Source organism: Triticum urartu, chromosome 1, assembly GCF_003073215.2.
Source record: "Triticum urartu cultivar G1812 chromosome 1, Tu2.1, whole genome shotgun sequence".
Classification (NCBI taxonomy): domain Eukaryota; kingdom Viridiplantae; phylum Streptophyta; class Magnoliopsida; order Poales; family Poaceae; genus Triticum; species Triticum urartu.
Genome location: NC_053022.1, coordinates 139,181,274 through 139,195,558, shown reverse-complemented (window position 1 = coordinate 139,195,558; position 14,285 = coordinate 139,181,274). Strand labels below are relative to the sequence as shown.

Sequence of the window (14,285 nt, the reverse complement as noted above, 5' to 3'; positions counted from 1 at the left end):
GGCCTAAGCACGACAGATGCCGTACACTTGAGTGGCGAAGGAAAGCGAGACCGTACTTCTTTTGCCAGGCCAGTTCTTACATAAGGTTCCCGCAGAAGATCAAGTTGGTGAGCTATGTGATGGGAAACCTTCCCGCACGGTTCGGAGAGCACTGAAGACGAATGAGAGGTTCACCACCACATCATTGCAAGGGGAGCTCGCTCGATTCGCAGATTGGCCTGACTCGTAATTCACTTTTGACTCTGTGTTCGATAGCCTGACCGTAGTGATGTTTATTGTGGTTACATTCATAAGTAGCTTGGTCCATCTTTATTCCATTTCATATATGTCTAAGGATCTGCATAGCCCTCGATTTATGTGTTATTTATCCATTTTTACTTTTTTATGCTAATGTTGGTGACTAGAGATAACTTTCTTCAATTATTCCTGGGATGGGAGGGAGTAGGTCTTGCTTCATATTTATTAATTCATTTCTGGTTTACACGACTTCAGGCGGATAAAGCTGCTATAAAAGCTATGCTTGTCAATCGAGTAGGTGATTTTGGATTAGCTCTTGGGATTTTTGGTTGTTTTACTCTCTTTCAAATAGTAGACTTTTTAACCATTTTTGCTTGTGCTAGTGCTCCAAGAAATGAATGGATTTTTTGCAATATGAGATTGAATGCCATAACTCTAATTTGTATTTTACTTTTTATTGGTGCTATTGGGAAATCTGCACAGATAGGATTGCATACTTGGTTACCCGATGCAATGGAGGGTCCCACTCCAGTATCTGCATTGATTCATGCAGCTACTATGGTCACTGCTGGCGTTTTCATGATAGCAAGGTGCTCCCCTTTATTTGAATACTCACCTATGGCTTTGATTGTTATTACTTTTGCAGGAGCTATGACTTCATTCCTTGCGGCAACCACTGGAATATTACAGAACGATCTAAAGAGGGTCATAGCTTATTCAACTTGCAGTCAATTAGGCTATATGATCTTTGCTTGCGGCATCTCTAACTATTCGGTTAGCGTCTTTCACTTAATGAATCACGCATTTTCAAAGCATTACTCTTCCTGAGTGCGGGTTCAGTGATTCATGCCATGTCGGATGAGCAAGATATGCGGAAGATGGGGGGGCTTGCCTCCTCCTTTCCTTTGACCTATGCCGTGATGCTCATGGGCAGCTTATCTCTTATTGGATTTCCTTTTCTAACAGGATTTTATTCTAAAGATGTGATCTTAGAGCTCGCTTACACAAAGTATACCATCAGTGGGAACTTTGCTTTCTGGTTGGGAAGTGTCTCTGTCCTTTTCACTTCTTATTACTCCCTTTCGTTTACTATTTCTAACATTTCTAGTACCAACTAATTCATTCGGGCGAGACATATTACGATGTCATGATGCACCCATTCCTATGGCCATTCCTTTAATACTTTTGGCTCTCGGGAGTCTATTTGTAGGATACTTGGCCAAAGTGTGACCTATTAGCCCATAAGTCAGTACTGTGACGAAGCGGCTGTTGCTCACCCGATACGATCGTACGAGGTCACAATTTACCAAAAATGATCATCCGGGGTGAACAAGAATTGGGGATCGGATGCGGGCGAAATTCCCGCCAATGGCTGAGATGTTCAGTCGACTCCCTCCCCCTTTGTGGGGGTCTGGACCCCTACGAGTGAACAGAAAAGGGAGGAGGAAAGAGGCCCTGGTGAAATGTCATAATAAGTGAACAAGTGTAAGCTTTGCTGCCCGACAGTATGGAGTACTGACCACACCGAGGGACAGGCCCTGAAGCGAAGGACAGGAACGAGCAGAATCAATGTGTTCCAATTTCTGGCCTTGCACCGACCATCCAACAGACCATGGACTAAACGGCCACTGCCTGAAAGGACTATGCTATGTCTAGGGGACCGCTGCCCTCCACAAGGTACATCTTGCACCTATGGGCCGCTATAACTATCCAAGAAGACACTCGAAAAAGGAAGGGTAAACAAACCTACCCGATGGACTGCTGAGCTACAAGTCCTACGACACAGGAGCGAGATTCTCTAAAAAGCCAAGGTCTTAGGTGGCCAAGAGGGCCCACTTGGAGACTTGGGATCTCAGCAGGAAATGTAAAGATTGTTAAAAGCCGGTCGATAGGCGAAAGAGAATCCAAAAGTTTTGTTCTGATTTGAGTAGGCTCAACATAGGGAATACCCTAACCCTGGGAACCGGGGCATATAAATCCGCTTATGGCATTCACCCAAGCATACAGAGACAGATGGAATGAAAGAAAGAAAAAGTAGCTCCGCAGCTCGCCCAGAAGAAGAAAGACCCGCCGCTAACGATTTGGAAATCCCTGGTGGGCTGGGCCTGAAAGACAAGTGTGTGTGGATTTCCACATCCTCGTCTTTACTTTAAGACACAACTCTTCTCTTTCTCAGTCAAATGACTTGCGATAGTCTACCTTGAGTAGGATCATAGGGATCTTATGTTTGTGGCGAAAGATAAGTGGTTCTGTCACAACCAAGAAAGTTTCTATGAGTGAGCGACCCTTGATAAACGCCGATTGATACGTGTCAATGTCAATAAGTGGATGAGTGTTGTTAAAGACAATGTTTGTTCCTCTTCTTTGAAACGATTTTCATGAATCTCGAGATGATACTGATTGGCCTGAAATCCTCGACGGTGTTGGCATCTTTTTTCTTTGGGAGGAGAGTGATGGATGCCTGGGTTAGCCTCCAAACATAAAGGCCATTGCTATGAAAGAGCTGCAAGAGAGAAAGCAGTTGCGGGTGGATGATGTCCCAGAAGGCTTGGATTGCACAGATTCTACCAGAGGATGTTGAGATGCTCCCATTGCAACTCACTGATGGAGAAGAACTGGAGAGCTCAGCTAGAGCTGGAGGAGGTGGTAGTACCTGTTCCCTACTGGTACCAGTGGTGGCTTGATCACTTCAAATTGGAGGGACTATTGGGCCAAATTCCCATACTGTAAAAAAGGTTTTCTTTTCTGATATATCAGAGGTTTTGTGTGCATAGGCCGACAGGTTGAAGTTGGATGTTGCTTTTGTAGTTCCCAGTGAAGGATGATGCTGGGTCTATGATGCATTTTATTTGGATTTTGGCTGATAGTTTTCGATGAAGCCACAAATACTACTCTTGTCTGAGACCTGTTGGATTCATCCATAGGGAGATGTGTTCTAGGGTGCCAAAGTACTCTTCAGCTGAAGAACTCTCTTTGGGACAAGGGCATTATCAAAGAAAAGAAATCAGAAGAAGAAGCAGTCAGTAATGCAATGCGAGACAAGCATCATGTAGCAAGGTGCCCGGAATCTATCGTATCTCGTATATAGGGATTTTGGATTGCGATTTCCTTTTGGGGATCAGGCCAATTTGATGACAGGAATTTCCTTGTTTGTTGCAGCCTAAGATTGGGATTGGCCTACTCTTCTTCTATAACCGGGATCTTACGACTCTCGTGCTTAATAAGTTGACACCTCACATCCTGCCAAAATCTAATCCTCTTATTCTCTAGCTAGATTTGGGCTCCTTAAGAAGATATGATACTTCCACTTTTGACACCTTTTTTTCCTATTTTAAACTCAAATTGATAAAGCCACCTGGCGAGTAGGAATAGTTTCGAGTTTCTGGTCTATTTTCTTTTGAGAATCAAACCTCTAATGGGTTTTTGCTACCAGGAGAAGGGAATGGCCATGTTGATGGGGTCTATCTAAATAGAGAGGAACCTACAGGGCTGATTACTCGATCACTCCATTATCATGACAATCACACCCATATTTTTTTATTATTTCTAAATATAGATAACTGCCATCTCCCGGCATAAGAAGGAGTGACCCTAACGACAGCCCCTATAATAGTAGACAACACTTTTTAAATCAGACTGGACTGAACGAAGAAAGATCTTTCCACACAAGAGTGGAAGGGATCCTTTAGAAATAGTTCTTAGCTCCAATCAAGCTTTCTCTGCTGTCTAGGATCGTTAGTGCTATAGTGCAGACACTTTTCTCAAATAAGAATGGTGGTCACATTCCCTTTTTGGTGGTAGTCATTGAGGATCTCAAAAATAGTGATCGCAAAAATGTGTCAATAATGACAACGCTGGGTGAAAGGCTAAAGAAGAAAAACCTGTAGATTTGAATGCCACTTCCTTTGCTAAGATAGCTAGATTTGGATGTCCATTCCATAAGGTATAGCTGCATCTGACACTGAGTAGAAGTTACTAGTAGGATAGACAGGAAGCTCTGAAGGATGTACAATGCTTGGAGGGACAGAAGTTTCAAGAGAAATGGTCTCTTCTGATGGGCATTTGTAGATGATGGTTGATACTGCAAACAATGCCTTCTTGACAGCTCTAGCATCACCAGTTATCTATTAAGCATAAAGATACATTCAAGATAACAATTAGAGGAATATAAGAAACACAGAATAGATATTGAATAAAGAAAAAAAGAGCAGCGCCTCATAACCGTCCTAATAGAGATAATACCATGTTCGTCTTGTTCTTTACGATCCAACTCGTGCTTTTTAGGATGGATTTCACACGGAATCAAGGGAGGTGCGGGATACGACCCATATCACATTCCTGTGCCATAGCTTGCAAAATCAAATAAATCTATCGAAGCTAGGGTGCCAGGCCTATAAGAATCAGAAGAACAATCCACACTAATGTAACCGTAAAGAAATGGCGGCTCTAACATAGATTTTTTCTCAATATGTCATGTTGTTGAAAAATCCTGTGGTAGCATGGATGGTCGACACTTTAGTTTTAGTTATTGATTTACGCATCACGCATTAACAAATATTTATGGGGCTGGAGACTTCGCTAAAGCATGAACATAAATAGATGAATGAGAGATTACAAGGCAAGGAGATATAGATCTGGGGGTTGACTCAGAACTTGTACATAGGTCAGCTCACTAATGCTTAATAACCAATAAATAGTCAATCAAGAGATATGCACCAGCAAACAACATTATACTGAAATAGTGTATTAGGCGGCAAATGGCACAGAAGAGTTTAGACGATAGATTCTCTACAACAGGTAGGGATCGGGGGTTATACGCTCTTTTCTATAAACAAAGTAGGCTTGTGATTGTCCGCATCCATCACTCAATCATGCAATTCAAAGAAATGGTTTACTTATGGTCTTCTAAAGGATGGAATTGCTAGATTGTCAGTAATATCAATTGGGGAAGAAGCTAGTCCCACTTAAATTCAAAAAGAAGATCTCTATTGTGACAGAAGATTCCTCGCCCACAACATCTCACTTATTGATTGTGACATAGCTCTCTATCTCCTCTCATAAGAAGATAGTGTTTCATTCACTTGCTCTAGAAACCATAGGAGCTACTATTCTCAAGTTTATTAAGAATGGGCACTCACTGGATTCAGGCTTCCACTGTTCTAGCTTCTCTTCGTAGTTCACTAGAATGTATCGAGCATGTTTATCCGGATCGGGAGGCTTTACATAAATTGCTACGATTGCCAAGTCGAAAAAGAACTGGGCATGAAAGTGAAAGTGGAAAGAGAAGGGAGCGTAATTTTTTTCAAGAATTGGATGCCCTTGTTAAGGAAATATAGTATAAAAGGTGAAATTGGGCCTATTTATAACTTTTGGTACCTAACCACCTGAACTGGGAATAATGGCTAAAGATTGAAGGTTCTAAGCCATGTATCAGAGCTGGTTATTTGAGTATCGATGCTGTTGGAGTCTAGCTTCTGACCAATCCACTTCACTCCGGAGGACATAACAACTTAAGAAGAAATCGAGATCAGGCCCGTGGAAAGCACACACACACACGCCTGGGGAATGAATCCACTTTTTCATTCTCAATACTAGGGGGGCTTCTCCGATCGATTGCTTTCACTGTTATTCCCCAGATTGGCGAAATGACCTTTCGTCTTGCTTCCATAAAATAATAAAATGTGCTTTCGCCAGAAGAAGAAAAAAGAAGATAGCTCAGTAAATTGCATTCAAATAAAGTCGAGAAAGAGGCCTTGCTTTCGCACAGGAAGGAAATAATTGACTCGGGTAAGTAAGCCCTATTGGAGGATTAAGGGCTCGAATACGATTATAGCGCCTTTTTTTCTGCTGCGCAGGTTGACCATTTTAAATAGGGGGAAACATGAGACTGTAGAAGATGAATATGGCTAGTATGCTGCTACTGTTTGATTGACCATCCTTAGACTAAAGGGATGAAGCAAAGGAGCATAACCTACCTGCAACTATGGTTTAAAGCAATGAAATCTACCGAAATTATCATTCCAGTATGAGGGGATATCTGAAGCCACCGATCCGGGATCTCACTCAAATCCAAAGCTAGCACTTTTGTATTTATTGCTTCTCCTTTTAGAAGGTCCGTAGCCGAGTAGAAGAGAAGAAAAGAGATTTCCTTATCTGCATGCCAGCTTTCATTCCTACTTTTGATGAAAGAAAGGTCAGTTGCTGCAGACAAGTCGACTAAACTTTCACAACTGTCACCTATCTTTAAGCACCTTCTAGGACACTTCCCAACCTAATGCATTCAAGTCTGCCTTCGGTACTGGTACTTCGGAATCAAGGGCCCAACGAGCGATATTAGGAGTCTTTGGCCGAAGAACTCACGGATAAGAAGGTTATTCCATAACTATATAATATCCATAGTCACGCTCAGCATGCGAAAGCTTGTAAAAATGACATCCCCTGCGAAAACCAATAGGATTTGTTGGGCCATCGAACACTAGTTTCTGGTTTCTCAAGACCTTGAGGCAAGGGCAGTTACGCAACATTTTCTCAATATTGAATGTGCATTTTTCCCGCATTTTTTCGATTCCACTTCTGTATCAGAAATTAGTGTCAAGGGATGGAGTTCCTATTTCGTTAACTAAGTCTCGCGTTGTTTGCTTGAGGAAGGGATGGCCGTAGCTAAATTTCCATTGCTAATCTTACATGTTCCCACGAACAATAAAGAAAAGAAGAAAAGGCTATTCCTTAGACACAGAGGTGGGATTAAGGCATCATGCGGAACTCCAACAACATAGACCAGATGACTTATTTATTGAAAATAGGTTTAGGAGCCTGATCCTGGAGCTGAGCAAGCATGGGCGCGATCCACATCGAGTGGAACTACTATAACTATATCTGTGGAAGGAAGGTGGAACCTTCACTGAATCATAGTTAGGTGGCACCTATTCCGCAGTGGGCCGACGTCACACGGCCGCTTCAATAGCTAGCGGGTAATAATCAGAAAGTGAATCATCAACCACTCATTTAGAAGCCACTCATGCAACAACGTTTAAGTAAATCCTTCCGCCCTTATTTTCTTTAGTCTAGTCACTACAAAAAAAATACACATCTGTGGCATTTTGGGCCGAACGAAAAATTTTCTGTCATACATATGACACTTCTATGACGATAATTGTGACAAAACCCGGTATCATCATAGATGTGGTGGGCTCCTACTTCTATGACAAAAAATCATGACAGAAAATGGGCTTTTCGTCCTGGGCGGGCCGGAGACGCAGCTGCATGACATTCTTTGTGCCGTCCATGACGGAAAAAACCGTGGTAGAAGCGAGGGGGAGGAAAATTTCAGGGAGTTCCCGGTTACGGTGGGAGGTCGGGGGCCGAGCGATGCGCGTTTCTCTCGTACACGTACGTGCGTGTGTGCGAGGCGTTGGCTCTAACTGAACCCGAGCGAGGCGTTGGGCTCTAACTGAACCCGAGCGATTGCACTGCAGGCTACGCGTTACTGAACCCGAGCGATCGATCGATGACTGTTAACTGAACCCGATCGAGCGATTCCTTCGCTACTGCTGCTAACTGAAGCCGATCGATGCTGCCTCTGGATGAACAGTGAGCGTTGCGGGGGGGGGGGGGGGGGTGGATGAACAGTGAGCGGTGGCATTGCCTCTGGATGAACATGACCCCATGGTGTGGAGGGCTGGATGAACAGGACCACCCCGTGGAGGGCAGGATGAACAGTAGCCCATGGAGGGGTGGTTGAACAGGAGCCCGTGGAGAGGGTTGGTTGAACAGTAGCCGGTGGAGTAGCACGCGGTGGAGGCTGGATGAACAGGAGCCCGTGGATGAACAGTCGCAGGTGGAGGCTGGAGGAGGTCGACGGTGGATGAACAATAGCTCGTGGAGGCTGGAGGGGGTCGACGGTGGAGATGAACAGTATCCCGTGGACTCCCGTTTTGCGGTACGCCACACCCCTCCCGATGAACAGGACCCCCGTTTCGACCGTAGCGCTCCAACACAAGTCCGTTTCGTCCGTTTTGCGGTAGGCCACAACCCTCCCGATCAACAGGACCCCCGTTTCGACCGTAGGAGGTCCGTTTCCTCCGTTTTGCGGTACGCCAGACCCCTCCCGATCAACAGGATCCCGTTTCGAACGTGGCCGGTCGAACACAAGGCCGTTTCCTCCGTTCTGCGGTACGCCAGGCCTCGTTTCCATCGCCTGTTCCGTCCAAGCCCTCCCGATGAACACGACGCATTCCGTTGCCTCCCCATGAACACGACGCATTCCGTTGCCTCCCCATGAACACGACGACAACGCTGTTTCTCTGTTCCGACCCAACCATGTACACGAGCCCTGGCCGTACGTATGCGCGAGTAGGCGTTCAAGACCCCGCCCATATGTACACATACGTGGCCATATTTTCTTTCTTGCACCCTGGCCGCCGTACGTACGTGTAAATGCTACGTGTGCGCCTCTACTACGACACGTGCGTGCCTCTACATCGACCAGTATGTACGTACACGTTCGCGACCAGAATGACAACGCTACGTACGCTTCGACCAGGTGGGTCCCGACTGTCAGGCACTTCCTTGCGTGCGAAGATGTAGATGGTGGGTCCCAGCAGTCAGGGGGAAACGTTTTTTTCATGAAATACGGTGGCCCGTCCAGTGGGTCCCACTGTGAGGTGGAGGAATAATTATTTTGCACGTAATAAGGAGGCACTTCCTTGCTGCGGCCGTGGACCCAGCTGTCAGCCTCTCCAAGTACAGTCCACGTCCGATGGAAGCCGTTCCTTGACCATGTTGACCACGCCGCGCTGAGAGCACCAGGGCGGTGGACGACGGCGAGGCCTAGGAAGGGGACGACGCGGAGCCGGGGAAGACGCGGCAGTGGATGCCCACGCATAGAGGAGTACGAGGGTTCGCTGGTTCGCTGCGGTGTGAGGCTACCGTCGCCGCAGAATAACAGGGGGTGTGGGTGAGTAGAGGGATGGCCTGGCCAGCAGTGGGAGTAGTAGGGGGCGGTGAGGCGTCTGCCGCATCGTAGCCGGCCACGGGAGGCAGGAGCACGAGGCACGACCGACACTGGTTTGGGCGGCTGGAGCAAAAATACCAGAGGTTGAAGAAGCACTACGGCCGTTGGATGGACATCATATGGTCACTGGAGCTAGAATCGTGCATATTGACTAAGTTGACAAAGCCCTCCGTCCCCGTCAACTTAGTAGGCCCACAAGTCAGCCTGCCACTATACTGGGTCCCAGCTAACAGGGGGAGTATTCATTTTTTGTGCGTAATAAGGAGGCACTTCCTTGCGTGCGAAGATATAGGTAGTGGGTCCGAGCTGTCAGCGACGGTAACGTTTTTTCGCGAAATACAGAGGCCCTTTCGGTGGGTGCCTGATGTCAGGTGGAGGAATCATTATTTTGCGCATAATAAGGAGGCATTTCCTTGCGTGGGACCATGGACCCAGCTGTCGGCCTCTCCATGTAAAGTCCACTTCAGATGCATGTCGGTCGTTGACCACATTAACCAGGCCGCGCCGAGAGCACCAGGGTGGTGGACGACGGCGAGGCCTAGGAAGGGGACGACACGGAGGCAGGGAAGACTCGACAGTTGTTTCCCACGCGGAGGGGAGTACGACTGTACGAGGGTTTACTGGTTCGTCTACCGTCGCCCGAGAATAACAACAGGTGTGGGTGAGTAGAGGGATGGCTAGGCCAGCGATGGGAGTACGATCGGGCAGTGAGGCCTGCACGGCAGCACGGCTGGCCGCGAGGAGGAGGGAGCAGGCAGTCCCGCTGGCGCTTGTTTGAGCGGCTGGAGCAGGAAGAGCAGAGATTGAAGAAGCACGACGGCCGTTGGATGGACATCCAACAGTCAGTGCTTGTGCCTCAACCTTTTTTTAGGAAAGCCTCAAATATGTGGAAAACAGCATACAACCCATCTGCCATTATTTCTAATAATTTACAGCCCATTTTCTAATTCTTAAGGTTTTTTTTTGGAGCCCGTATTCTTTTTGTTAGCATTACAGCCCATATTGTGGCAACTGTTAAAAAATTATATGAAATTTTGCATATTTTGGTGCGCTCCGAACTGTTTTTAATCCCGAAATTTCGACTCACATTCAAACTGATTTTAAAAATAAATATGTCAATATAAAATCCAACAAATTCTCCACGCATAAAAATTAATGTAATTTAAAATCTTGAAATGAAAAAAAAGATATTTGAAACTAATTGCCGGTTTGATGTGTTTTAAAAATGTACAACCCATTTCTCATTACTGATGGGCCATTTTCTCGGCCAGCCGAATGAAAGCTCTCCCCGTCTTGAAAGAATTGCAGCCCAACAGGCCTGACAAAGCGACTTACTTGGCAAATCACAAAAAAAACTGGGCTGTGGCCGTGGACCCAGCTGTCAGCCTCTCCACGTACAGTACTCTTCCGATTGAAGTCGTTCCTTGACCACATTGACCACGCCGCGCGGAGAGCACCATGGCGGTGGACGACGGCGAGGCCTAGGAAGGGGACGACGCGGCAGTGGAAGCCCGCGCGGAGAGGAATACGAGGGTTCACTAGTTCGGCTGCAGTGTGAGGCTGCCATCGCCGGAGGGCCTGGCCAGCGGTGGGAATACTAGGGGGCGGCGAGGCCTCTGCGGCAGCACAGCCGGCCACGGGAGGCAGGAGCATGCGGCACGACCGACGCTGCTTTGGGCGGCTGGAGCAAGAAGACTAGAGGTTGAAGAAGCACTACGGCCGTTGGATGGACATCGTACGGTCACTGGAGCTAGAATCGTTCATATTGACTAAGTTGACAAAGCCCTTCGTCCCCGTCAACTTAGTAGGCCCACAAGTCAGCCTCCCAGCAAGGTGGGTCCCAGCTAGCCGGGGGAGTACTCATTTTTTTGTGCGTAATAAGGAGGCACTTCCGGTGGGTCCGAGCTGACAGCGGGAGGAACGTTTTTTCACGAAATACGGTGGCCCGTCCGGTGGGTCCCAGCAGTCAGGGGGAAACAATTTTTTTCGCAAAATACTGGTGGACCGTCCGGTGGGTCCCCGCTGTCAGGTGGAGGAATAATTATTTTCCATGTAATAAGGAGGCACTTCCTTGCGACTGCCGTGGACCCAGCTGTCAGCCTCTCCACGTACAGTACTCTTCCGATGGAAGTCGGTCGTTGACCACATTGACCACGCCGCACCGAGAGCACCACGGCGGTGGACGACGGCGAGGCCTTGGAAGGGGATGACGCAAAGCCGTGCAAGACGCGGCAATGGATGCCCACGCGGAGAGGAGTACGAGCGTTCACTGGTTCGGCTGCGGTGTGAGGCTGCCGTCGCCGCAGAATAACAGGGGGTGTGGGTGACTGGAGGGATGGCCTGGCCAGTGGTGGGAGTAGTATGGGGGCGGTGAGGCCTCCGCGGTAGCACAGCCGGCCACGAGAGGCAGGAGCAGGCGGCACGATCGGCGCTGCTTTGGGCGGCTGGAGCAAGAAGACCAGAGGTTGAAGAAGCACTATGGCTGTTGGATGGACATCATACGGTCACTGGAGTATTGACTAAGTTGACAAAGCTCTCCGTCCCTGTCAACTTAGTAGGCCCACAAGTCAGCCCAACAATATGGTGGGTCCCAGCTAGCAGGAGGTATTCATTTTTTTGGGAGTAATAAGGAGGCACTTCCTTGCATGCGAAGATATAGCTGGGGGGTCCGACCTGTCAGCGGGGGGAACGTTTTTTTGCGAAATACAGAGGCCCTTCCTGTGGGTCCTAGCTGTCACGTGGAGGAATCATTATTTTGCGCGTAATAAGGAGGCATTTCCTTGCGTGCGGCCGTGGACCCAGTTGTCGGCCTCTCCACGTATAGTCCAGTTCTGATGGATGTCGTTCATTGACCACGTTGACCAGGCCGCGCCGAGAGCACCAGGGCGGTGGACGACGGCGAGGCCTAGGAAGGGAATGACACTGAGCCTGGGAATACTCGGCAATTGTTTCCCACGCGGAGGAGTACGAGGGTTTACTGGTTTGTCTGCCATCGCCAGAGAATAACAGCAGGTGTGGGTGAGTAGAGGGATGGCTAGGCCAGCGATGGGAGTACGGTGGGGCCGTGAGGCCTGCGCGGCAGCATAGCCGGCCGCAGGAGGAGGGAGCAGGCAGTCCCGTCGGCGCTTGTTTGAGCGGCTTGAGCATGAAGAGCAGAGATTGAAGAAGCACGACAGCCGTTGGATGGACATCCAACAGTCACCGCTCTCTTGTGTTGACTAAGTTGACAAGGTGTTGCATGTGCGTCAACCCTTTTTTATGAAAGCATACGCGTCAACCTATAGCGGGCACACAAGTGAGCCTCAAATCTGTGGAAAACAGCATACAGCCCATCTGCCATTATTTCTAATAATGTACAGCCCATTTGCTAATTCGTAAGAATTTTTTTGGAGCCCATCTTCTTTTTGTTAGCATCACACCCCATATTGTGGCCACGGTTAAAAAGTATACGAAATTTTGCATATTTCCATGCGGTCAACTGTTTTTAATCCAGAAATATCGATTCACATTCAAACTATTTTGAAAAATAATTTATATAAATATAAAATCCAAATAATTGTCCACGCATAAAAATCAATGGAATTTAAGATCTTGTAACGAAAAAAAATTGAAACTAATTCCCGGTTTGATGTGATTTAAAAATGTACAGCCCATTTCTGGGCAAACTGAATGAAACTCTCCTCATCTTGAAAGATTTGCAGCCCAACAGGGCCGATAAAGCAAGTAGGCATTGTTTGGGTATTTCTTAAAAAAATAGAACTGGGCTAGCCATTTTCAGCAAGAAAAAAACACAACTGGGCTCATGATGTGGTAAACATAAATAAAACCCTGGCTAGACGGGCCACAGCCCCTGCACAGCCCCATTGTTACCCTGATCCGCCGCTAAAACTTGTATAAATAACAATTGCTTGTTCCTCAAAAACACTGCGCGACTTGCTGGGTCCCTGGTGTCAGCCGCTCGTAGTGTAATTCTCTCGTTTATTGACTACGTTGACAATGGCGTGAGCCCCAGATGTCCAACCAATTAGGAGGAACCATATTTTTGGGCTTGTACTATAGAGGCACTTGCTTGCATACTGCCATGACGCTGGTGGGTCCCTACTGTCACCCTCTCCACGTACAGTCATCTCCTTGTTCCTCTCGGTTGTTGACGACGTTGACAACGCAAGAGGGCGGCGCACCGCGCACGGCGAGCGAACCAAGGGCGCAAGGCGGAGGACGACGGCGAGGCCTCGGACGGAACGAACAGGAGCCGGTGAAGATGCGGCGGTCCAGTTTCAGGCGGAGGGGAGTACGAGGGTTGACTGGTTCGGGCGCGGGTGCGTGTTGGGGCTGACGTCGCCGGAGAATAACATGACGTGTGGGGGAATAGAGGGAGGGACTGGCCAATGTTGGAGGGTACGTACGGTAGGGCGGTGGAGGCGCAGCCAGCCATGGGAGGCGGGAGCAGGCGGAGCCGACGGGGTGGTTTGGTTTGGGCGATTGGAGGAAGAAGAAGACAAGAGATAGAAGATACATGACAGATGTTGGATGTCAATCCAACGGCTGGTAGGCATAATCGTTTGTTGGCTGGCTAGTAAGTCGACACCACCTTGGATAGGCTATTTCCTCGCGGGTCCCAAATGTCAGAATCCAAATCTGTCACGGTCATTCAACCTTTCCTATGAAAATTTACATCCCATTTGATGTGCTAGTTCGAAATAAGTTTGTGGGTGCTGGTGGGGGCTAATCACTTGGCTTCTGTAATGCACAGTGAGCTCAAGTAGCCGACAAGAGTGATGTTATTTCCCTTGGTTTGGATTTGTTACAATATTTCACTCTAAATTAAACGAATGGCAAGCCATTTGCCTTGTTTCAAAGAAAATATGACAGTCACAGCCGAGTTGAAAAGGGCAGGAACATCTAACTCCAGCTTACAAACTGTACAAAAGCACGATGGTTAATTGCTCATCAGGTTTACAAAAAAAACCAGATTGAAAATGGCAACAACATCTAACTCCAGGACTGTTTTTGGCAGTCACAGTCAAATGGATCG

At 47.6% G+C, this 14,285-nt stretch overlaps 1 pseudogene; it reads left to right on the top strand.

The window, feature by feature from the left end:
* The first annotated feature begins 384 nt into the window (after positions 1–384).
* LOC125551860 lies at positions 385–1,391 on the top strand (annotated as a pseudogene).
* The last annotated feature ends 12,894 nt before the right edge of the window (positions 1,392–14,285 follow it).